The 657-nt window shown below is 37.0% G+C and overlaps 1 pseudogene; it reads left to right on the forward strand.

Annotated features, from left to right (window-relative positions):
* The first annotated feature begins 296 nt into the window (after positions 1–296).
* On the forward strand, positions 297–378 carry LOC135276542 (small nucleolar RNA U13; annotated as a pseudogene).
* The last annotated feature ends 279 nt before the right edge of the window (positions 379–657 follow it).

Raw genomic sequence — 657 nt, forward strand, 5'->3', positions numbered from 1 at the left:
TATTGAGGCAATAGAGGATAAATTACTTGCCCAAAGTCATAGCCAGGAAGTGGCTGTGCTGGGTTTCAGACCTAGATCAGTCTACCCTCTTTCCATTGCACCCCACTGTTTCCCTTGGTTACATTGCTGCCCTTGCCTATAGGCATTTGACATGCTGATTTTTATAAATGAAATGTTAGCATCTAGTCAACACTTAATAAAAAGATTCAGGAAGGAGAGGGTCATTTTTTTATATTAGAATGGATTTTTAAAAATTTTCTTCCTACTTTTACATGTTTCAAAAAAATTCTGTCTCCATCCTTTTGTAGTTCAAGAGTGTGATGATTGGGTTTTCATGCTAATGTGTGAGAAGTGCCTCCCTCAAATATCTGTCTGAAGTGAAAAAAAATTTATCTTAGTATGAGCATGTATTATTTATAATTGGAAACTGTGTATTATTTATTTATTTCTGCTGAAAGAAGCAGTGCCATGCATAAGGAGGTAACAGAAAAACCCAAATCAGGAGATGGATAGGGAGGCAGTGGTGCAGAAGAAGAAAAAAAACAGCCAGAGATATAAAGTGAGGCAGCTTAGAGGAAAAGGTCACACAGCCCAATCTTGGTGTCCTTTGAAATTAAAAGACTCAGAAACAGTGTCCAGAAAATACTGATCTAAAGC

The sequence above is a fragment of the Aotus nancymaae genome, unplaced genomic scaffold, assembly GCF_030222135.1.
Source record: "Aotus nancymaae isolate 86718 unplaced genomic scaffold, 86718_ANA_hifiasm-v0.15.2.pri h1tg000025l, whole genome shotgun sequence".
Classification (NCBI taxonomy): Eukaryota; Metazoa; Chordata; class Mammalia; order Primates; family Aotidae; genus Aotus; species Aotus nancymaae.